The sequence below is a fragment of the Triticum urartu genome, chromosome 2A, assembly GCF_056163025.1.
Source record: "Triticum urartu cultivar PI428250 chromosome 2A, HENAU_Tu73, whole genome shotgun sequence".
In the NCBI taxonomy this organism is placed as follows: Eukaryota; Viridiplantae; Streptophyta; class Magnoliopsida; order Poales; family Poaceae; genus Triticum; species Triticum urartu.
Window position 1 is genome coordinate 574,676,746 of NC_141874.1, and position 24,673 is coordinate 574,701,418.

The window sequence follows — 24,673 nt, forward strand, 5'->3', positions numbered from 1 at the left end:
GTGGTATTAGCCTAACAGAGATGTATGATGCAATAGACATGAGCACAACGTACTCCATACGAGCCGATGGCAGAATGGAGGTGATCGGTTTTTCAGATTTTGCCCAGGAAGCTCAGGTAAAGGTTGGTTCAATTGTCCTTGTCACAATTGAAAAGCGATGGCCAACATTGGGAAGCATGAAGCTGCTGCGGATGATAATCAACGACCTTTCCTGATAGAGCGTTGCCGGTGGCTATACTTCCTAGTTCAGTAATTTATGTCTATTTTTTGAACAGCTTGTACACATCAGTTTTGTTATTTAGTTATGTCATGGTATGTAACTGAGCATATAATTACGTCCAAGAGGACGGTGGTGAAAATTCCCTGTCAAAGAAGGTGAAACACTTACGTGGGTTAGTTTATTTATCTCTGATAATAATAAAGGGATTCGCCGAATAATAATGGAGGATGAATGGCTGTGGTGCAGTATGTTTCAGAATAGTGTAGTGACATTGCTAGGTCCGCACGTCAGTAGTATACATATTTTTCACTATGGTGCTCCGCAGAATAGCGTCATGCCAAGTAGTTTGTTGCGATGAGCTCAAGCATTGTCGGGACCCCGATCCTAAGTCACACCGATCTAGCATCTAACACTTCATATCACTTTGCGGCCTCACGCACGGTATTCCCACGGGTGCCACCTTACCTGGCCCGGGACCGTTTGCGCCTTTTGGCTCACGTATATGATAGTGTCGCTAGCATCCATATGACAGAGAACCGGGCCGACATGACTAGTCGTGAACCCAAAATAGCACTAACTTACAGGGACAGGCATACATGAATCAACCTCGAGCATGTCGGTCAACAACGTATGAATCCGGGCTGTAGCACTGGGCTAACAGGACTCCGGGAACCCGGGCTGTAGCAGGCTAGGCAGTACTCCGGATGTCACCGCATGACATTTCCCCAAAGGGATAGACACAAGAACGAAGTGAATCACATGCCGGCCAGTCAAGTGTTCCGGAGCAGTAGTGCTGGGCTAGCAAGACTCCGGTGAACCGGGCTGTAGCGGACTACTATGGCACATGGAAGCACAAGACTACATTTCCCCATAAGAGAGGCTACCAGAGGTAAACAACTAGGTTGACGGATCCCACACATAGCAATACACGTTACACATACGCATAACATGCAAGTATGTGCTGTACAACATGGCATCACAACATAACTCAAACTCATATAGATAAAGGCCCAGAAGAGCCACATAGCATCAATACAAATAGGGGTCTCATGACCCATCATTCAGAGCATACAAGCAACGGAAGCATTACATGTCTGAGTACAGACAACTACAAAAGGCAAAGACTAAGAAGCCTGACTAAACACGACCCTTCCAAGGGTACAAGATCGTAGCTGGGATACAAGCTACTCGTCGAAGTCACTAGTGTAACCAACTGCAAAACATAAATAAGCAAACGTGAGTACAAAGGTACTCAACAAGTCTTACATCAGAACTATCTACATATGCAACATTATCAACAAAAGGGGGGTGGTGGAGTTTTAACAGCAGCAAGCCAACTTTGACTCAGTGGCTAACCTATACTACGAGTATCAGAAACTTCTTTGAGGTAAGAAGACGGACACGAGTCCACATGTTCACCATATCAATACTCCACTATGGATCCGTTCCCGTCTTCCTACGAGAAGGCCATCCATAGCACTCACGCTTATCTTGCGTATTTTAGAGTATCCACTTCAAGTTGTCTATGTACTACATAAGTTCTCCAAGTTCCCATATCCGAGGAAAACGGCTATTCGAATAGATGATATTGACCCTGCAGGGGTGTACTTCTTCACACACGCTCTCGCCACTTATAGCCCTGTACACGTCATGTACCTCGGCAACCTTCAAGCGGAAGTCGGGCGAGGGTGTCGGCCACGACCTGACTAACCACACAAGTCTCTCGTCCAGGTTTATCGCATATTCGGGTTCCATCCGCAAGGAGATCCGGCCGGGGTGTCGCTTACGGCCCCAAACGATGTGTGCAGGGTTTCCAAGCCCACCATCCGGGTGCCACTTGGTACACCGTGCCACGGTGCCTAGTCTGTCCCAAGCCCGTCCCGTCGGACACCACCTGGTAGACAAATAGCACTACCTACAAACGCCAGAAACTAGTTGCAACTCTTGGACAGAGATCAAGTGGATTAATAAGCCGAGAGGGGTCGGATAACCGGAACCCAATGTGTGGTAGTAACTGGACTTGGATAACATACACAGAACTCAGTGCTTAGGGACGGTTCCAATGAGACAACCCACCATGTACTCCTACATGGCCTCTCATCGCTACCTTTACCAAAACGTGTTCACACACTTAACCTTTATCGGTAGGACATGTTCACCACTCCGATTCATTCCCGATGAATCAGACCTGACACAACTCTAAGCATAGCTGGCATAAAGAAAAACAAGCATGGATGAGCAGGCACATCAAGGCTCAAGCAACTCCTACTCATGCTAGTGGGTTTCAACTATTTACTGTGGCAATGACAGGTCATGCAGAGGAATGGGTTCAACTACCGCAGCAGAAAAATAGCAGTTTGAATCGTTGTTGTCCTAATGCAGTAAAAGGAGCAAGAGCGAGAGAGTGGGATTTATCAAGATGCTCAAGGGGGTTTGCTTGCCTGATAGATCCACGAAGAAGCACTACTCCTCACACAGGTACTCGGGACACCTTCCGAAGTAGAACCTATCGAGAGGGGACGGTGCCGGCAATCAATAAACAACCATATGCAACAATATGATGCATGAAGATGACATTTCAAAGATGCTATGATTTGCCCTAATGCATCTAGCATCGATTTGGTTGAAGTCCATATGAACCAAGGGTTCATATGCAAACCCCAAATTAAGTATATAACATGCCATTATTACATTTTCACTTATACAGCAAGTATAAGTTGGTTTTTCATGCATGAAACTGGCATAAATGGATTCCTTGCATTTTTCTGATGATTTTTCATATCTAAATTATTTCATTCTGAGCTACGGTTTAAATTCTATGATTTTTAGAAGTTTTAACTATTTTCTGAAATTTCCTAATTTATTTTAAATCCAGAAAATAGCTTATTGCGTCAGCATGACGTCACAGAGGCGTCAGCAGGGCTGACCAGGTCAAACCTGACATGTGGGGGCCACACGTTAGTGACACTGGGGTTAAGCCCGAGTCAAACCCGCACTGTCACCAGGGTTTGACTTGGCTCTAGGGCCCACTGTCAGCGGCTGGTGGGGTGGCTAATGGTGGGGGTTAGCGCTAATTAAGCCGCCACGTCAGCCTCGCCGGAGTTCGGTCGGTGACGACCAAACCACGCGGCGGTGCTTCGCCGGAATGGGCTACAGGCGGCGAAGAGCGCGCGGAGACCACCAGGGCATAGCCCGTCGTCGTCCGCATCCAGTGGAGCATGTGGGATGAGCTGGGGAGGCCGGAGCTCACCGGAATGGAGCTCGCGGCGGCTGCCGGAGTTCGGGGCTGGTGCGGGTTAGCGCTGCGGTGTGCTAACGAGCGAGGCGAAGGTCTGGCGGGGCGCTACGCGTTGCGGGGAGCAAGTTGGACTCGCCGGGGTGACCATTTGGTCGCCAGAGCTGCGCCGACGACGAGGTCAAGCGGCGGCGGCTACGGTCGTCAAGGGGGCGATGTCTACGGCTCGAAATCGAAGGGGAGGAAGGAGAGGATCCACGCACGAGCTCACAGCGGTTCGTTCGGTGGCCTCAGCGAGCTCGGGGAAGCGTCGGAGCGGGCGCACGGTCGCCGGTGATCTCGGTGGCCCGAGGTTGAAGAAGACGGCGTTGAGGGCGTCTGGCGTCGCTTGGCTTGGCGAGGAGGTCGAGAACGAGGTAGCAGAGCTACTGGGCACGTCGAGAGGTCGAGGGGGAGGCTCTGGGTGCGGCAACGGTGAGCGGCGGCGGCGGCTGCGTTCGGTGCGTGCGAGGGAGAGAGCCAGGGGAGAGGATGGGGACGAGAGCGAGCGAGAGAGAGTCGGGGGATCGCGTGGCGTCCTCAGGGCGACGGGGAGACATACAGGGAGGCAGGAGGTGGCCGGCGCGTGGCCGGCGCGCGGCAAGCACGCGCCCCTGCCTTCTGGCGCGAGGAGGGAGATGACTGGCGTGGCCAGTCAGCTGGGCCGGCTTGTTGGGCCAGAGCAGGTGGGCCGCCAGGTGAGGCCAGGTATGATTCCCTTTCTCTCTTTTATTTTGTTTTTGTTTTCTATTTTCTGACATTTGTTTTGTATCTAAAAGAAATGTTAAAACATTTCCATAAATGCTGAAAATAATTGTGGCATCTAGATATAATATTCCAGAGGCCCTCACCAATTCCCAACATTTTTGGAGCCATTAAAATACTTATATAATTTAAACAGCTCCAAATCAAATATTTATGCATTGATTCAAAAATCCAAAATGAGTAGCAAAAATGTGCATCACCTCTGGTTGTTGTTCCCAACATTATCCAAAGAGCATGAACATTTTTGAATAGCATTTTGGGTTCATTGAAAATCCATTTTAAAGTTGAACCTATTGGGAAAAAACTTTGGTGCTAGGGTTTGCAACTTTCCCCATTTCAAATTCATTTGAAATTTAAACATGATGCACAAAGCAAGCCTAGGATCATACCAGAACTAGGGATGTGACAACTCGCCCCCACTCGAAAAAATCTCGTCCCGAGATTCAGGAGTTGGCGGAAAGAAAGCGGGGTACTCAAGTCGAAGACGATCTTCTCGCTCCCAAGTAGCTTCTCTCTCAGAATGATGAGACCATTGAACCTTGAGAAACTTGATGTTATGACGTCGAGTGACACGATCTGCTTGATCTAGAATGCGAACGGGGTACTCTCGATACGTAAGGTTATCTTGGAGATCAAGCGTTTCGTGGTCCACTCCGCGGATGGGATTCGAGAAGCAACGCCTGAGTTGAGAGACGTGGAAGACATCATGAACTCGAGAAAGATGTGGGGGTAGTTCCAACTGGTAGGCAACCTCTCCTCATTTAGCGAGAATACGAAAAGGACTGATGTAACAAGGAGCCAACTTGCCCTTGATACCGAAACGATGGGTACCCTTCAAAGGAGTAACCCGAAGGTAAGCCTTGTCGCCAAGTTCATAAGCCACTTCCTTATGACAGCGGTCATACTGGCTCTTTTGACGAGATTGGGCTGTTTTCAAATTCTCACGAATGATGCGAACTTGCTCTTCTGCCTCCTGGATCATATTCGGTCCAAAGAATTGTCTTTCACCGGTTTCTGACCAGTTCAAAGGTGTTCGACATCTTCGTCCATACAGAATCTCGAAGGGTGCTTTCTTAAGACTGGATTGTTAGCTATTGTTATAAGCAAACTCGGCAAAGGGAAGACATTTCTCCCAATCCATACCGAATGAGATAACGCAAGCTCTAAGCATGTCTTCGAGAATTTGGTTGACCCTTTCCACCTGACCACTTGATTGAGGGTGGAAAGCGGTACTGAAGGAAAGATGGGTGCCCATGGCAGTTTGGAAACTTTCCCAGAAATGAGAGGTGAAAAGACGGCCACGGTCTGAATTGATCTCTAATGGAACACCATGGAGTGACACTATTCGGGAGATATATAAGTCAGCGAGTTGACTAGCAGTGATACTCTCTCGAATAGGTAGGAAGTGAGCCACTTTGGAGAGACGATCAATGACTACGAAGATAGCATTATTTCCTTTCTTGGTCCTGGGAAAGCCGGTGATGAAGTCCATACCAACTTTGTCCCATTTCCACTCGGGAATAGCTAAAGGTTGAAGGGTGCCAGCAGGTCTTTGATGCTCTGCCTTAACGCGACGACAAACGTCACAGTTGGCAATAAACTGGGCGATTTCTCTCTTCATCCTAGTCCACCAGAACCTCTGGCGTAGGTCCTGATACATCTTTGTACTACCGGGATGAATCGTGAGAGGGGATTCATGGGCCTCCTTAAGGATTAGTTGCTGCACCTGTTGACATTTGGGAACCACCAAACGGTTTCCAAAGTAAACAACACCTCGTTCATCCATAGAGAAACAGCCAGCAACTCCCTTGGAAATATTCTTCTTGATTCGGGAAATTTCCGTATCATGCTTTTGAGCCTCTATGATCTGATCCGTAAGGGTAGGTTTCTCTACTAAGGTAGAAAGGGAACCATGAGGAGCTATGTGAAGGTTAAGCTTACAGAATTCCTCATGGAGGGGTGGTTGACATTGTTGCAACATGAGGTTGTTGCAATAGGATTTACGACTTAAAGCATCAGCCATGACATTGGCTTTTCCTAGGGTGTAGGTGATTCCTAAGTCGTAATCCGAGATCAACTCCAACCAACGTCTCTGTCTGAGATTCAGATCCGGTTGGGTGAAGATATACTTGAGACTCTGATGGTCAGTGTAGATTTCGCAACGGTTACCAAGAAGGTAATGTCGCCAAGTCTTAAGTGCATAGACTACGGCTGCAAGCTCTAGATCATGTGTAGGATAATTTTCCTCATGTGGATGCAACTGTCGAGATGCATAGGCAATCACATGATGATCCTGCATAAGAATGCAACCTAGTCCTTGATGCGAAGCGTCGCAATAGATAACAAAGTCTTTAGTGAAATCCGGTGGCACGAGTATGGGCGCAGAAGTTAGGCGTCTTTTCAGTTCCTGAAAACTGTGCTCACACTGTGGGGTCCACTCAAACCTTTTATCTTTCTTGAGAAGCTCCGTGAGGGGTTTGGCCACTTTGGAGAAGTTTTCAACGAAGCGGCGACAATAACTGGCTAGACCAAGGAAACTCCTAACTTGTTTGACCGTTTCGGGTGGAGTCCAATCGAGAACGGCTTTGACTCTCTCGGAATTGACAGCAATGCCCTTACCAGAGATCATGTGGCCCAAATAGGTCACTTCTGGCAACCAAAATTCACACTTGGAGAACTTGGCATAAAGGCGGTGCTCTCTGAGTTTACCTAACACAAGCCTAAGATGTTCGGCATGCTCTTCCTTGTTCTTTGAGTAAATTAGAATATCATCAAGATAAACCACGACGAACTTATCTAAGTACTCCATAAAGATCGAGTTCATCAAGCGGGAGAAAGTAGATGGAGCATTGGTTAGGCCGAAAGACATCACGGTGTACTCGTATTGACCATAATGAGTGACAAAGGCCATTTTGGGGATGTCCCCATTTCTGATCTTGATTTGGTGGTAGCCTAACCTCAAATCCATCTTGGAAAAGACTGAGGATCCAGCGAGCTGATCATACAGGTCGTTGATCCTGGGGAGCGGATACTTGTTCTTTATCATGACCAAAGTAACGAGACGATAATCTACAACCATCTGATCCGTACCATCCTTCTTCTTGACGAAGAGGACAGGACAAGCCCAAGGAGAAGAACTGGGACGGATGAAACCCTTTTGCAAGGACTCATCAAGTTGTTTCTTAAGCTCGGCTAACTCCAAAGGTGCCATCTTGTATGGTCTCCTAGAGACTGGAACAGTTCCTGGGATAAGTTCTATGACAAACTCTACATCTCTGTCAGGTGGGACACCTGGCAGTTCTTCTGGAAAGACATCCGGGAAGTCACGGACTACCAGAATATCTTCAAGGTCTGGAAGAGGGCTGGCATTAAGAGAAAAGAGTTGACGCCTTGCAACTCTAGTGGAGACTGTGACTATTTTGCTAGATGGATGTGTAAGTTGAACAGATCTAGTGTAACAATCGATCTTGGCATGATGAGCTGTCATCCAGTCCATACCCGAGATGATGTTAATATCTGAAGACTTGATAGATATCAAAGAAGCAAGGAATACCAGTCTGTCAATAAGGATTTCATTATCATGGCTTACCTTAGAGGTTTGCCATTTGGAACCAGGAGTCTGGATTATTAGTGGAGTTGGCATATCACAAAATGACATGTCGTGCAACCGAGCATAACCTTCGGATATGAAGGAGTGGGATGCTCTAGTATCAAACAAAACTGAAGCTGGGTGACCATTGACAAGAAGCGTACCCAGTACGACGTCGGGATCATCTTGAACTTCTAAAGCTGAGACATGGTGCACACATGCTCGTTCAATGGAGGCTGGCTTGGTACTGATCATCTTGACTGATGGCTTTTCATGGCCAACAGACCTCTCAGACTGGGGTGGAGTATAACTGGACGGAGGGCAGTCACGTGCGTAGTGCCCTGGTTCTCCGCAGGTGAAGCAAGTTCCTGAGGTAGGACGTGGACCTACATTGGCAAGTGGTCCACTAAAAGACCTGGGTGGAGCACGTTGCTGAGTTGGGTGAGGCGCCACATCGGATGGCCTCGGTGCATATCCAGGTGGAAGAGCCGAGTTCGGAATCCAAATCCGTCGCTTCTGAGAGCCAGAGCGGGAGGAAGAACCCAGATCACGGTTGTGCTTTCGAGACTCCTCGTAAGTGAGTTGAGCTGTCTCTGCATTAATGGCCTTGTTCACAAGAGCCTGGAAAGTATCACAATGATGCAGGTGGAGATCACGATGCAACTTAGGGTTGAGACCCTTCCGGAACCTAGCCTGCTTCTTAGCATCCGTGGACACTTCTTCTGTAGCATAGCGGGCAAGGTTTCCAAACTCTCTACTGTAAGCATCAACAGGCCGCTTATCCTGGGTAAAACTATAGAACTCTTCCCTCTTGCGATCAATGAGAGCCTGAGGAATGTGGTGCTCACGAAAAGCCTTGGTGAAATCCCTCCAGGTAGGAATCTGACCAGCTGGAAGCATAGCCTCATAGTTCTGCCACCAAATACTAGTAGGACCTTCCAGGTGATAGGTAGCATAGGTGACCTTGTCACCTTCAGCCATGTTCGTAGAAAGCAACTTGTGAGTGATGCTCCGGAGCCAGTCATCCGCATCGAGTGGCTCAATGGAATGATGGAAGGTGGGTGGTTTCAGACCAATGAAGTCGGTGATGGAAACCAACTTCTTACGCTGATGTGCGGTGTTCTGCTCAATCTGTGCCAGCAAGCGGTTAGTCTCACGCTTGTTCCTCTCGGATGCTAACAAGAACTCTGCCATCAAAGGCTGGTCAGGAGGATCCTCATCCCTACCATCTCCATGGTTCTTGCTATGAGCAACTGAACCTCGGTTAGCAGACGACATCCCGGCACAGAAACCAAGGAAACAAGGATGGAATTAGCATCGACATAGGGATGCGGAATGTAATGCAAAAGCATTGGAAATTCTTGAAATCCTAGGACAATTTCGGCAGCATAACGGCTGCAAATGCTCAAAAGGATTTTTGAGACATTCATCAAAGGAATAGCATAATCAATCAGCATCATAATATCAAGGTTCTGGGTCAAACTGAGGACACACAGAAGTAGCAGAACTGTAAGGAGACACAACCCAACAATCCTAAGACTTTACGGTTTAGTAACACGTCATCCTGAGAGATAGAGGAGAAGCCTAGGCCGTAACCCTCGTAGAAAAGAAGAGGCTAACTCAGAAAGAATGACATGAGGTAAAGGAGTAAAAAGAGCCTTACGTTCCCTTCCACAATCAATTCCCTTATATAACTAAAGCATTTCTAGACTCAACTTCGACCAGTTTGGCTTGGTAATCCTACAGTCAGTCAGGCTTTGATACCAACGTTGTCGGGACCCCAATCCTAAGTCACACCGATCTAGCATGTAACACTTCATATCACTTTGCGGCCTCACGCATGGTATTCCCACGGGTGCCACCTTACCTGGCCCGGGACCATTTGCGCCTTTTGGCTCACGTATATGATAGTGTCGCTAGCATCCATATGACAGAGAACCCAGGCCGACATGACTAGTCGTGAACCCAAAATAGCACTAACTTACAGGGACAGGCATACATGAATCAACCTCAAGCATGTCGGTCAACAACATATGAATCCGGGCTGTAGCACTGGGCTAACAGGACTCCGGGAATCCGGGCTATAGCAGGCTAGGCAGGACTCTGGATGTCACCGCGTGACATTTCCCCAAAGGGACAACCACAGGAACAAAGTCAATCACATGCCGGCCAGTCAAGTGTTCCGGAGCAGTAGTGCTGGGCTAGCAGGACTCCGGTGAACCGGGCTGTAGCGGACTACTATGGCACATGGAAGCACAAGACTACATTTCCCCATAAGAGAAGCTACCAGAGGTAAACAACTAGGTTGACGGATCCCACACATAGCAATACACGTTACACGTACGCATAACATGCAAGTATGTGCTGTACAACATGGCATCACAACATAACTCAAACTCATATAGATAAAGGCCTAGAAGAGCCACATAGCATCAATACAAACAGGGGTCTCATGACCCATCATTCAGAGCATACAAGCAACGGAAGCGTTACATGTCTGAGTACAGACAACTACAAAAGGCAAAGACTAAGAAGCCTGACTAAACACGACCCTTCCAAGGGTACAAGATCGTAGCTGGGATACAAGCTACTCATCGAAGTCACTAGGGTAACCAACTGCAAAACATAAATAAGCAAACATGAGTACAAAGGTACTCAGCAAGTCTTACATCAGAACTATCTACATATGCAACATTATCAACAAAAGGGGGGTGGTGGAGTTTTAACAGCAGCAAGCCAGCTTTGACTCAGTGGCTAACCTATACTACGAGTATCAGAAACTTCTTTGAGGTAAGAAGACGCACACGAGTCCACATGTTCACCATATCAATACTCCACTATGGATCCGTTCCCGTCTTCCTACGAGAAGGCCATCCATAGCACTCACGCTTATCTTGCGTATTTTAGAGTATCCACTTCAAGTTGTCTATGTACTACATAAGTTCTCCAAGTTCCCATATCCGAGGAAAATGGCTATTCGAATAGATGATATTAACCCTGCAGGGGTGTACTTCTTCACACACGCTCTCGCCACTTATAGCCCTGTACATGTTATGTACCTCGGCAACCTTCAAGCGGAAGCCGGGTGAGGGTGTCGGCCACGACCTGACTAACCACACAAGTCTCTCGTCCAGGTTTATCGCCTATTCGGGTTCCATCCGCAAGGAGATCCGTCCGGGGTGTCTCTTATGGCCCCAAACGATGTGTGCAGGGTTTCCAAGCCCACCATCCGGGTGCCACTTGGTACACCGTGCCACGGTGCCTAGTCTGTCCCAAGCCCGTCCCGTCGGACACCACCTGGTAGACAAATAGCACTACCTACAAACGCCAGAAACTAGTTGCAACTCCTGGACAGAGATCAAGTGGATTAATAAGCCGAGAGGGGCCGGATAACCGGAACCCAATGTGTGGTAGTAACTGGACTTGGATAACATACACAGAACTTAGTGCTTAGGGACGGTTCCAATGAGACAACCCACCATGTACTCCTACGTGGCCTCTCATCGCTACCTTTACCAAAACGTGTTCACACACTTAACCTTTATTGGTAGGACATGTTCACCACTCCGATTCGTTCCCAATGAATCAGACCTGACACAACTCTAAGCATAGCTGGCATAAAGAAAAACAAGCATGGATGAGCAAGCACATCAAGGCTCAAGCAACTCCTACTCATGCTAGTGGGTTTCAACTATTTACTATGGCAATGACAGGTCATGCAGAGGAATGGGTTCAACTACCGCAGCAGAAAAATAGCAGTTTGAATCGTTGTTGTCCTAATGCAGTAAAAGGAGCGGGAGGGAGAGAGTGGGATTTATCGAGATGCTCAAGGGGGTTTGCTTGCCTGATAGATCCACGAAGAAGCACTGCTCCTCAGACAGGTACTCGGGACACCTTCCGGAGTAGAACCTATCGAGAGGGGACGGTGCCGGCAATCAATAAACAACCATATGCAACAATATGATGCATGAAGATGACATTTCAAAGATGCTATGATTTGCCCTAATGCATCTAGCATCAATTTGGTTGAAGTCCATATGAACCAAGGGTTCATATGCAAACCCCAAATTAAGTATATAACATGCCATTATTGCATTTTCACTTATACAGCAAGTATAAGATGGTTTTTCATGCATGAAACTGGCATAAATGGATTCCTTGCATTTTTCTGATGATTTTTCATATATAAATTATTTCATTCTGAGCTACAGTTTAAATTCTATGATTTTTAGAAGTTTTAACTATTTTCTGAAATTTCCTAATTTATTTTAATCTAGAAAATAGCTTATTGCATCAGCGTGACATCACAGAGGCGTCAGCAGGGCTGACCAGGTCAAACCTGACGTGTGGGGGCCACACGTCAGTGACACTGGGGTTAAGCCCGAGTCAAACCCGCACTGACCAGGGTTTGACTTGGCTCTGGGGCCCACTGTCAGCAGCTGGTGGGGTGGCTAATGATGGGGATTAGCGCTAATTAAGCCGCCACGTCAGCCTCGCCGGAGTTCGGCCGGCGACGACCAAACCGCGCGGCGGTGCTTCGCCGGAATGGGCTACAGGCGGTGGAAGAGCGCGCGGAGACCACCGGGGCATAGCCCGCCGTCGTCCGCATCCAGTGGAGCATGTGGGATGAGCTGGTGAGGCCGGAGCTCACCGGAATGGAGCTCGCGACGGCTGCCGGAGTTCGGGGATGGTGCGGGTTAGCGCTGCGGTGTGCTAACGAGCGAGGCGAAGGTCTGGCAGGGCGCTACGCGTTGCGGGGAGCAAGTTGGACTCGCCGGGGTGACCATTTGGTCGCCGGAGCTGCGTCGACGACGAGCTCATGCGGCGGCGGCTACGGTCGTCAAGGGGGCGACGTCTACGGCTTGAAATCAAAGGGGAGGAAGGAGGGGATCCACGCAGGAGCTCATAGCGGTTCGTTCGGTGGCCTCAGTGAGCTCGGGGAAGCGTCGGAGCGGGCGCACGGTTGCCGGCGATCTCGGTGGCCCAAGGTTGAAGAAGACGGCGGTGAGGGCGTCCGGCGGCGTCCGGCGTCGCTTGGCTTGGCGAGGAAGTCGAGAACGAGGTAGCGGAGCTACTGGGCACGTCGAGGGGTCGAGGGGGAGGCTCTGGGTGCGGCAACGGTGAGCGGCGGCGGCGGCTGCGTTCGGTGCGTGCGAGGGAGAGAGCCAGGGGAGAGGATGGGGACGAGAGAGAGCGAGAGCGAGAGAGTCGGGGGATCACGTGGCGTCCTCAGGGCGACAGGAGGACATGCAGGGAGGCAGGAGGTGGCCAGCGCGTGGCCGGCGCGCGGCGAGCACGCGCCCCTGCCTTCTGGCGCGAGGAGGGAGATGACTGGCGTGGCCAGTCAGCTGGGCCGGCTTGTTGGGCCAGAGCAGGTGGGCCGCCAGGTGAGGCCAGGTATGATTCCCTTTCTCTCTTTTATTTTGTTTTTGTTTTCTATTTTCTGACATTTTTTTTGTATCTAAAAGAAATGTTAAAACATTTCCATAAATGCTGAAAATAATTGTGGCATCTAGATATAATATTCCAGAGGCCCTCACCAATTCCCAACATTTTTGGAGCCATTAAAATATTTATATAATTTAAACAGCTCCAAATCAAATATTTATGCATTGATTCAAAAATCCAAAATGAGTAGCAAAAATGTGCATCACCTCTGGTTGTTGTTCCCAACATTATCCAAAGAGCATGAACATTTTTGAATAGCATTTTGGGTTCATTGAAAATCCATTTCAAAGTTGAACCTATTGGGAAAAAACTTTGGTGCTAGGGTTTGCAACTTTCCCCATTTCAAATTCATTTGAAATTTAAACATGATGCACAAAGCAAGCCTAGGATCATACCAGAACTAGGGATGTGACAAGCATACACGTCTGTCAACCGCACAACACTTCTCCTAAAAACCTAGCGCCTTCCCCTATGGCTCAGTCACCTTAAACATTCATGCCTTCACATAGGTTCATGTCCGTGCCTCACGTAGCATCGTGCCTGTGCCTCTAGCTGTGCTACTCACTGTATAAGTGTGTTTCGCAGCTGCATGCCTACGCCCCTCATTTCTTCTCGTTGCTTCTGCCCATCTCGTACTTGCAACTATTTCAGACATGACCGTGCATGTTGAGTCAACACATTCATGACTCTCACGTCCGTGCCTCTGCAAGAATAACGACTGTGCTTGTAACAGTGCAGCATTGCAGGTGATACATTCAGGACACATTAGGGACCACCTTGCCACTATTTCAGACATGACCGTGCCTGTTCCGTCATCACATTCATGCCTCTCAAAGTTAATTGAAAAACATTCCGGAAAAACAGTAAAAGGACGCCTATTTTCAATCCTCACATCACGTACATTTGACGTTCATTCTTTCATCACAAAAGTAATTGCCATGCCTCTGCCATAGAACATATAAGTGTAAAATGACTATTCCTACACTTGTAAAACCCGGAATGCCCTGGATAAATGTCGAATCCCACCTTGCGGCAAAACCATGGAGGCTGGTGCTTCTCAGGAACACATCTGTGGTTTTTTGCGCATGGAGTTGAGTGCATGGCTATTTGTTCTGCCCGTGCCTCACGTCGCAGCATAGCACGAATTGACGTCCGTGAACCACGTAACTTCATTTCCGTGCCTGACGTAGCATCGTATCTATGCCTCTACTTGCACCTCTTGTTGTATAAGTGCTTCTTGCAGCTGCATATCCACGCCTGTCGTTGCTTCTCGTTCTTTCTTTCCATCTCGTAGCGTCAGCTGCAACAGTACCTCTGAAAAAACACAGCACTGCTCCTACCAGCGAATGTATCACTGAAAACAATTGCGACTCCCAAAGAATGTACCATGCCCGTGTGTCTGAGAGTTAAACCAGCCACTTCAAGCATGCTTCTCTTGGTCAGAGACTTATGCCTCTACATACTGCCCCTGGATTCCTCACGAGATAAATTGTAAATGCTAACATTTGATAGCAAACAACGCAAGACAACGGGCATCTCCCCGACTTGCTGGAGATACGACGGTTGCTAAAAATATAACTGCAGGTTTTATTTTTATTTTTTATAAAGAAAAACCATGATCAAAAACTCAGGATGTGCACAACCGCACCACCAGGGAGATGAAACCATGACCCAGAACCCATGATGTGCACAACCGCATCGACAGTCAGATCGTGCACTCCTTTGCCGCTTCCCCGTTGTCGGTGTCAAAACCAGCGGATCTCGGGTAGGGGGTCCCAAACTGTGCGTCTAGGCGGATGGTAACAGGAGGCAGGGGACACGATGTTTTACCCAGGTTCGGGCCCTCTTGATGGAGGTAAAACCCTACGTCCTGCTTGATTAATATTGATGATATGGGTAGTACAAGAGTAGATCTACCACGAGATCATAGAGGCTAAACCCTAGAATCTAGCCTATGGTATGATTGTATGTTCGTCCTACGGACTAAACCTCTCCGGTTTATATAGACATCGGAGAGGGCTAGGGTTACACAGAGTCGGTTACAATGGTAGGAAATCTACATATCCGTATCGCCAAGCTTGCCTTCCACGCCAAGGAAAGTACCTTCCGAACATGGGACGAAGTCTTTAATCTTGTATCTTCATGGTCCAGGAGTCTGGCCGAAGGTATAGTCCGGCTATCCGGACACCCCCTAATCCAGGACTCCCTCAATAGCCCCTGAACCAGGCTTCAATGACGACGAGCCCGGCGCGCAGATTGTCTTTGGCATTGCAAGGCGGGTTCCTCCTCCAAGTACTTCGTAGAAGATTTTGAACACAAAGGTAGTATCCGTCTCTGCAAAATAAGTTTCCACATATTGCCATAGAGAGAATAATATTTACACAAATCTATTCTGCTGACGTATTCCGTAGCGCGACATCACACCACGGCCAAGTCTTTATTCGAATCGTTTTACTGTCCCACCTCAGCGCGTTTAGCAAGGCGGTTTCCTTGGCACGTCTTGTCAAAGCAGAGATCGTGTCCCCTTATTCTGGGATTCTCATCAATATGGGCATGGGTAACCCAACCGTTCCCGTTGGTATGTTTTCTCGATCAAAGGCGAGTCCCAAACGGTCACGAGGAGGGCCCTTGGTATTCAACCTCTTATAAAGAGACCAAGGCCTTACTTCTTTCTCTCAATCTCAAACGAGTTCGCCCTTCGCCTCGAGTTCCAACACCCAAGGCTCCAAATTTCAGGCACTTTGGACCTTCGACAATGTCCGGTTTCGACCTTCAAGGCCGATGGATGCCCTCATCCGTCACGGAGGAGGACATGCTAAAGTTGAGAGAGGCCAGGTTCTTGATCGGCGAAATCTCGCATAGGCTGCCTGCTCAAGGGCAGGTCATTCCCACTCCCAAGCCTGGTGAGAGTGTGGTGTTCATGTCTCACTTCCTTCGGGGGCTAGGCTTCCCGACGAATCCCTTCGTGAGGGGGCTCATGTTTTATTATGGGCTGGAATTTCATGACTTAGCTCCGGAGTCCATCCTCCATATTTCCTCATTCATCGTCGTGTGTGAGGCCTTCCTCCATATTACTCCTCACTTCGGACTATGGCTCAAGACCTTCAAAGTAGAGCCGAAGATGATCGAGGGATGGCACGTGGAGTGCGGAGGTGCTTTTATAAGCAAGAATACTGGTGCTCCATGGCCCGAGGGCTCTTTCAAGGGGAGTCTAGCTTATGGCAACGAGAGTGGTTTTATATCACAGCTCCCAGGAGTGCCAAGTGGGTGGCGCTGCCTGCTTTCCGCTCGGGTCCCCCGCCACGACTGGCGTCATGGGTCAATAAGGGGCTAGACTGGGGGCCGGCAAAGGACGTGCCCCTGTTGCAGGGCCGCACCCGAGATCTCCTAGAAAGAGACATCAGTCTGGTCATGGTGATGCAGGTTATGTTAATTCGCCGAGTTCTGCCCTGCAAATGTCGCCCCCTCCGCCTGTGGGAGTTCAACCCGGAGGGACCATGAGTTCTCCAACATTTTCTTGGCATGACGCCCGTGGAGATGTACAAATTGTTCTTCGGACCACAAGTAGTGTGTCCGGATTCTACGGAGGACGTAGGTCTGAGCTGCAATCGTCCGGATACTCAAGTAAGTAGCCTTGTGCCCGGACTCGCTATCCGTATATTTATCATAAAATTGCCCCTAAAAGAGCTGTCCTTTAAACAGGAGTGGGTAGCGAAAGCAAAGCTAATCAGGTGTCCGGCCCCCCTCCCCGAGACCACACCGGGTCCCGTGCTAGTCAGGATGTTGGAGGTTGTGCCTTCAAAGGAAAGAGAGGGAGGGGAGAAGCTACAGCCTCCTCGAAGGAGGTTGTCTGGAAGGGGGGAATCGAAAATTCCTCTCCTCAGGGAAAGAAGAGGACCGCCTCTGAAGACCCGGAGACCATGGCCTCAAAGCGGGGGAAGAAATCTTCACCAGAGGGTCCTGTGCCGGGGGATACTTCGGCCGAATTATGCCCTCAAGGGGATCAGCCCTCCACCGAGCCGTAAGTAGAGAGGAGTTTTCTTTTTAAGAAATGAGAGGAATCCTTGCTTTATATCTGAGAAAAATAATCGAAAATTTACCTTGTAGCTCGGACCTTAGCCCTTCTCAGCAGAGCCTTCGGGGGATCTTCTTCCGGAGATGATGGAGAGCGGAACGCCTCCCCCTGCCGTACCGCCTTGCGAGGCAGGCGACCCTGAGGTATCGTCGCGGAGGGTTTCTCCGAATCCGGCAGGGCTGGAAGGTAGTCATATGGCCCCCCAAAGCCCTCCACGTCCGGCCTTCGAAAGGGGCCATCGGACGAGTCCGGCGCCGTCTGGTGCGCGGTCGGAGGGGCTGAAGGATCTGCTAGGGCGAGCATCTATCTTAGAGGAGCACCGTGTATTGATGGGTATGGTGATTGAGAGGATTTCATCCGCGGAGAGCGGATTGCACGAGGCCGTCAGGAGTTTGCTGACAGGTTTTGAGGTATGCAAAATAATGTACCCTTTTTGGACAGTTGCGCATAAATAAGATGCGCCCTGTGTAGATAGTAGCCCCTGAGACTCTGTGCGTTGTCAAAATTGACGGCGCGTAGAGGATCATAATCTCAGGTCTAATATGCCGCCTTCATACGTAGGTGGCGAAGTGTCCGGTGTCAAGCCGGACTGATGAATTTGCCGAGCTAAAGCGGCAACTTAACGTGGCAGGTGCCGATATTGCGCTTGTCAACAAGCGGCTTGACGAGGCCCAAGGTATGTAATTCCTCCGGCGGCACCTGGTAATAGGAGCTTTATGCCAGTATCTTACAATGTGTGCGCTTGATGCAGATGGTGCTGCTGCCATGGAGAATCTTCGGGTGGAACTTGCCCGAGCAAAGGAGCAAGCCAGGAAAAGTGATGCGGCTGCCAGAAAGGCAATTGAAGAGCTGAAAGATGAACAGGCTGCTCACTGCCAAAGCAAGAAGGAAATGGCCGAGATGGCCATGAAGCTGAAGAACGCTGCTGACCGTTGCAAGCTTCTTGAAAAAGAAGATCGGGCGGAACAGACGGACTTGGAGAAGGCCGTTTCCGATGCCAAGGATGCTCGCTCTGCAATGAGAGCTATGAAGGAGGAGTTGCGTCAGGCCGGAGAGATCGCGGCTGGAAAACCCTTTATGCTGCGGAGGAAGTTCTGTGATCCTAAACATGCTCCGTTAGACCAGATGTGGAGTACAGCGGACCCCTATCTGGATTTGGCAGCGAGTTCCGCAGATGCGGCCGAACACTTCCAAGATCAAGAAGATCATGAAGTGGAAAAGCTCTTTTGGTCGCAGTTCCACAATCCGCAGGGTCCACTGTCATTAGCCGGTCGTTTGGCCGAATGGGTCGAGCTAAATAGGTTGTCCGGACTCGCCATGAAGTATGTCATGAGTCATCTGTGGCCAGAGAGGCCAGAGCCAAAAAGTTATTTCAACTTAGTGCAGCAGTTCCTTGGTGCGGCGTCGTGTATCGATGCGATGAAGAGGTCAGCGTGCATAGAGGGTGCGCGGATGGCTCTTGCCCATGTGAAGACATACTGGGCGGAAATGGTGGCCACCGCTTTTGCATCCCCCGACTCGGATGGAAGCCGAGTACCTGTCGAGCACTATTTTCAGGAAGTTCTGCAAGGCGCTCGTTTAATAGAGACACAGTGCTCGAAGGATACTATATTCGAATAGCATATATTATTGTAAAACAATATTTTGATAAATTGTAGAAGCTTTTTATACTTGTGCCTGCAAGTATTATAATACCTCCTGTGCGGCCGTTTAACATATATGTATATATAATCTGAAAGATGGCAGTCGTCGGCTTCAGCCCCCATGCACATAATGCGGGGGTGTTCGCAGAAGGCGCATTTTCATACTTGATCCAACGTCTTGGTCCTACAAAGGAGGTGATAGCACAGCGAACTAGGCAATCGGACTATGATGCTTTATCACTTTCACTTAGCCATAGGAGTTTGACAATGAGGCTATTTATATAGCCCCTGGTGGTGCCTGCGCTCGCCCGAACTCAGGGCGCGTATGTGCCTGGCCGGGAAGCGGCCCTTCGTTAATGCGGAGGAATCCTAAAGATTCCAGTAAGTCATCGAGTGGTTGACCAGTCTCATGCTATATCATGACAGACAGTTTTCGGCTTTCTCTACTGAGGTGCTCGCCTGGCCGAACCGGGGCACAATCGCAGTAGTTCTCCTGGTGCCGCCTTAGCCGATAGAGCGGAATGTAAGGTAGCAAAACACAGGAGCCGGGCAAACCCAACATTTGACCAAAGACATGATTCGGAGCTGATGCATATAAGGACAATCTCGCAACGCCGAACACTCCCTAAGGTATTCGGTCTTTATGAGGGCGGGCGGGATAATGCCCTTAGTAATAAGCCCATCGTGTCCAGGTATGCGCAAAAATCTGACGTGGCCACATGCCAAAACACCTGCCTCCTCCTTGGTTATACCAAGAAACCAGGGGATGTGTATCAACAAGAGACAGTAAAAAAGGTTTATGCAGGGTCTTAATCTGAAAAGAATCCTTGGAACGGGTCCCTGCTGCATGTCTGCGTCTGTGTCTCCGTTGTGCCGTATCCTGGACGGGCGTAGCATGGTGTTCATCTGTAAAAGAGAGGAACTTAGTTTAGGAAAGATCGTGTCGAACATGAGTTATACTAAATAAATGAAGTATAAATCGAAATGGGTAAAATTGAGCTTTATTGTCTCTTGTTTTATATGCGCGGAGCCCCTGGTACAGGGGTATACGGCTATTAAGCCTTTATCAATTGTATGTTTATGCCGGACTCGTCTAGCCGTGTCTGTGGTCTTGACGACCTGTTTAGGTTCTTTGGCTGGTAAAGCCGCTTTATTGTGGGACTGTCAAGGCAGCCGCACTGTCTTCCACGCGGGGGGAACACTCAATGTTTTCCCTTTAATGAGATGATGCCTCGTGGACCAGGCATCTTAAGCGTGAGACATGCATAATGCGGTATTGCGTTAAGGCGGGCAAAAGCTTCACGTCCCAGCAGTGCTTGATAGCTACTTGAGAATGGGGCGCTGTGGAAAGTTAGCTGTTCACGACGGAAGTTATCGGGGGAGCCGAACATAACTTCTAGCTGGAGGGAACCCATGCAACGGGCATCCGGGCCTGGCGTTACCCCTTGAAAGGAGGTTTTTCTATGGAGAATTTTTGTTGGGTCTATCCCCATGTTGCGGATTGTAAAGTGGAGTTCGCCGATTATTGGATCTAATACCAAGGTAGTCCAGCCTGCGTTCCAGATACTTCTAGAGTAATCCTGATGGTCGAAGGTGATCGGTTTTAACAACCATGGGAGAGACTCCTTTGGGATAGGTCATATGGCGCGCATCTCTGTTGGCGCCATTCTGTTCGTCACGTGAAGTAAGTTACTATTTTGACTTCTTGTGGGAAATCCTTTTGTTTCCTGGTGCTCTGCTTGTGGGGTTCGTCGTCCTCCTCGCTTGGTGTGTCGAGCCCCTTGTGTTCGGCGTTGAGTTTGCCGGGTTGCTTGAAAACCCAACAATCTCTGTGGGTATGGTTCGCAGGCTGTGTATTTGACATATCTTGTCCAAGATTTTGTTTAAGTTGGATAGCTCGTCCCTGTTATCCTTGAGGGGCGAATTTCTCTGATTCTGCCACGAGCTTTTGAATCCAGCGTTGACCGCCATGCTCTTTGGGATGTTTCTCTTATTCCGGTGCTGGTCCTTGTTGCGTCGGGGTTTTCCGTTTCCATCCCTAACTTCGAATGTACTTGGGTCACTGGTGCTACATCATGCCAACCAGTTGTCCTCTCCTACGCAAAAGCGGGTCATGAGGCTTGTTAATGCGGCCATTGTTCTTGGCTTTTCTTGGCCGAGGTGGCTGGCGAGCCATTCGTCTCGAACGTTATGCTTAAAAGCTGCTAGGGCTTCGGCATCCGGACAGTCGACTATCTAATTCTTTTTAGTAAGAAATTTGTTCCAGAATTTCCGGGTTGACTCTCCAGGCTGTTGAGTTATGTGACTGAGATCGTCTGCATCCGGAGGGCGGACATAGGTCCCTTGAAAATTTGCCCTGAAAGCATCCTCGAGCTCTTCCCAACTTCCAATGGTGTTTTCGGGAAGGCTTTTGAGCCAATGCCGGGCTGGCCCTTTAAGCTTGAGGGGTAAGTATTTTATGGCGTGGAGGTCATCTCCTCTGGCCATGTGTATGTGGAGGATATAATCCTCGATCCAGACCCCAGGGTCTGTTGTTCCATCGTACGCCTCTATGTTTACGGGCTTGAATCCCGCTGGAAATTCATGGTCCAGCACCTCGTCGGTGAAACATAGGGGGTGTGCGGCACCCCTGTATTTTGGTGTGCCGTGATGTTCGGATATTTGTTGTGTTGCATTGCTTACTAGAGCTTGCTTTCTTGGCCCGTAGATAGATCTGGTTGGGCCATATTTTTGATGCGGATCCTTTGGTGGATCGCGTGCCAGCTTGTGTGCGTCGCCGCTTGCCGCTCCATGCTAGCCATGCGGTCGTCTACACGACCGGGTGGCTTTCCTATTTTTTTACTGCGGGGGCTCTAAGGCCTCCTTGTCAAATTCAGGCAGTAGCTTTCGCTTTGGATAGCTTTTTGTGCGGCGACTGCCGCCATATTTGTCTACGGTGTTGCGTACTTTGCTCCATCTGATTCTGAGTGCATCTTCCGCAGTTTTGAGCTTCCGCTTCTGCTTTTTCAGGCTACGCGTAGTAGCGACGAGCCCTTCGTAGAGGTTCTTCTGCTCCATGAGCCTATCCGGCGTAAGGTCGTCCGGACTGTTGTTTTCGCCGGGGACGGGGTGTTCGGTTTGTTTATCCAAGTTGCCCTGTTCGGACGGTTGCTCGAAGGCATGTTCGTCGTCCGCCGGCTCGTCCTGCTCTATGGCTGGGTTTGTATAGCTGCTGTCTCTGTCGAGGCGGGGCTTGGAGCGGCACTTACGTCGCCGCTTTGATTGCTTTTCGAGTGAACGATCCCTCATTGCATCCCTGTGTTCCTTGTCGTCGCTTCCTTTGGGTGTGTCCACCATGTATACATCATGAGATGAGGTGGATGTCCAATGCCTTATAGGCGTTGGTTCATGTTCATCTCCTACATCGTCGTCCATACCGTTGATGTCTTCGGAGTCGAAGTCGAGCACGTCGTTTAAATTATCGACAGTGGCTACGAAGTGGGTGGTGGGTGGGCTTTGAATTTCTTCATCATCCGCATCCCAACCTTGTTAACCATAGTCCGGCCAGGGCTCTCCTGATAAAGAGAGAGACTTTAGTGAATTCAGAATATCGCCGAAGGGCGAGTGCTGAAAGATGTCCGCAGCGGTGAACTCCATGATCGGCGCCCAATCGGGTTCGATCGGTAGGGGGCGCGGAGGGCTCGGAGTCTGGAGAGGAGTCCGGCTCCTTGGAGTCACAGGCTTCGCAGAGAATAGGGCTGGTGTTCGGCTCGATCACCGTAGAGATTGCAGCCCCCGAGGCGGTGTCCAACCGCCCATCCTCGATTGGCGCAGTTGGCTCCGAATTAAGAGTCAGAGCTGATGCGGGTGCGGCCTCCAGGGCACTATTCGGCGGCAGAGCTAGATCATGCCCATCGTGACAGTGCGGCGCGCTCGGCTGCGGCTCGAATCCGTCGAAGATCAAGTCTCCGCGGAGGTCCGCTGTGTAGTTCAAACTTCCAAATCTGACCTGACGGCCAGGGGCGTAGCTTTTGATCTGCTCCAGATGGCCAAGTGAATTGGCCCGCAGTGCAAAGCTGCCAAATACGAAGATCTGTCCGGGGAGAAAAGTCTCATCCTGGATCGCATCGTCGTTGATGATCGGAGGGGCCATCGGGCCTAAAAGTGACGACACAGAGGAACTCTCAATGAAAGCACCAATGTCGGTGTCTAAACCGGCGGATCTCGGGTAGGGGGTCCCGAACTGTGCGTCTAGGCGGATGGTAATAGGAGGCAGGGGACACTATGTTTTGCCCAGGTTCGGGCCCTCTTGATGGAGGTAAAACCCTACATCCTGCTTGATTAATATTGATGATATGGGTAGTACAAGAGTAGATCTACCACGAGATCAGAGAGGCTAAACCCTAGAAGCTAGCCTATGGTATGATTGTTGTTCGTCCTATGGACTAAAACCCTCCGGTTTATATAGACACCGGAGAGGGCTAGGGTTACACAAAGTCGGTTACAATGGTAGGAGATCTACATATCCGTATCACGAAGCTTGCCTTCCACGCCAAGGAAAGTCCCTTCCGGACACGGGACGAAGTCTTCAATCTTGTATCTTCATAGTCCAGGAGTCCAGCCGAAGGTATAGTCCGGCTATCCGGACACCCCCTAATCCAGGACTCCCTCACCCGCCCTTAAATTTAGACTCCCGCCGCGGCCTTCTCACACACAAAGAACAGAAATCGCCATTGAGCTCCCACTCATTGTTCCCCACGAAAAATCAGATTACAGGAGGACCAACTGCTCCAGGCGATGGGATTCACCAGGGAATTCATGGAGGTGTAGGCGCACCGCAACACAAAGTTGCACGTGATCCACACCAACGACTTGTACAAGGCGGCGACCACCATTGAGCAGTTCGAGCGACACCTCCAGTTCGAGCGCCACAAGATCGTCGGAGTTGATGTGAAGTACACCAACGACCATGGCGAAGATCAGAAACCCGCCCTCGTCCAGCTCTCCATCGGCAAGGATCATCCGGTGCTGCTCTTCCAACTGAGCGCGGCCGACAAGAACTACACCAAGTTCGACAACTTCCTCGCGGACCCCAGGTACACGTTTGTTGGCTTCTCCATCGACGGCGACATAGAGATGCTCGGCCGCGTCGGACTGGAGATCGCCCACTTCATCGACATCCAGAAGGAATGGAGGGTGCCTACAGCTACCAAGCCTCTGGACTCCCTTGGGGACGTCTCAGGCATCCTTGTGCATGACGTAGAGCTCACCAACGCATAACACAGCCGCTGGGTGTGCATGCCCCTGTCCATGAGGCACATCGAGTACGCGGCAAAGGACGCTTACGCTGCGTACGAGATATGGAGCCGCCTCAGCATCATCCAGGAAGGGCTTCGCCGGGTAAAACCCGACAAGGAGCAGATCAGGAAGCACGCTAGGTCTTGTGGCGACTACTAATATTGAAGTAGATGGTCCCGGCAAACAAAATTATCTAGAACATTCTAGATTTCTCATTGGATTTGATTTCCCTCAAGACTGCCTTTTGCTTGTTATAAATTTAGGTTTGCTTGTGTCGTAGTCAACCTTGTAGTTTTCTTGCAATTTACATGTCTTTTGCACAAGTTTATTTCCAGTGCACCACAATAGGCACTTATGTGCCTATGTGCCTCTGATACCAAGG

The 24,673-nt window shown here is 49.6% G+C and overlaps 1 pseudogene; it reads left to right on the forward strand.

Moving 5' to 3' along the window:
• The first annotated feature begins 23,790 nt into the window (after positions 1-23,790).
• Positions 23,791-24,450, forward strand: LOC125534521 (uncharacterized; annotated as a pseudogene).
• Positions 24,451-24,673: the final 223 nt, after the last annotated feature.